Source organism: Octodon degus, unplaced genomic scaffold (genome assembly GCF_000260255.1).
Source record: "Octodon degus isolate 3935 unplaced genomic scaffold, OctDeg1.0 scaffold00048, whole genome shotgun sequence".
NCBI classification, from domain to species: domain Eukaryota; kingdom Metazoa; phylum Chordata; class Mammalia; order Rodentia; family Octodontidae; genus Octodon; species Octodon degus.
In genome coordinates, this window is record NW_004524624.1 from 1,183,330 (window position 1) to 1,184,096 (window position 767).

Below are 767 nucleotides of genomic sequence, written 5' to 3' on the forward strand. Positions count from 1 at the left end.
CTTGGGTAATACTACTCCTTTTTACAATACTATTACTCCTTTCTATAGTATCTTTTGGAATAGGGCTGAAAATTCCAGTTTTAATTTTGTAAACACAAGCGGGGAGCAAATGATAATTTTCCGCAGCCATCGGATCTAAAGCTGTGCTTTCGCTTCCAGGGGTTGCATGAAAAAGATCTGTGATCCTGTGTTTGATTGAAATTCAGGCTGGCCAATGGAAACTGCAGGTATTCAGTATTGTTTATCTCTGAGCCCCTGGATGATGGACCCATTCTCCAGTTTCCCCGAGATTGTAAGGATTGGCCATGCTTATCAGGTTTGGAGCGGCATTCATTAGTCCAATGTTTACCTTTTCCACATCCTAGACAAAGTCCTGGAGCAGTCTTGTTACACTTACTTCCTTTTTTCTTACTATCTTGTCCTTTTCTGCAATCTTTTCTCATGTGACCCATTTTTCCACAACTAAAACATTTGGTATGAGATTGTTTTAAAAAAGACTGTAAGGCAGCCACCAATAAATTAGCTTTGTATGGCTCTGAGCCAATATCAGCCAATATCAGGCAAATCTGATACTCAGTATTTGCATTCTCAAAAGCCAAAGTTTGTAACAATAACTCCCTCAAATCTGGTGCTCTCACCGTTTTGTGTATAGCCTCCCTTAATCGGGAGACAAAATCCACATATGGCTCATTATTAGACTGGAGAACCTTAGCAAATGACTTTTGAGCATCCCCTGGCCTTGCCACCGTTTCCCGTGCCCTCAAGCG

General features: G+C 41.2%; 1 protein-coding gene across 3 annotated transcripts in view; it reads left to right on the plus strand.

The window, feature by feature from the left end:
* LOC101589660 (RNA-binding protein Raly-like) overlaps nt 1–767 on the plus strand; it is a 9,144-nt gene that overhangs the window by 633 nt on the left and 7,744 nt on the right. The gene's annotated exons all lie outside the window — the stretch shown is intronic.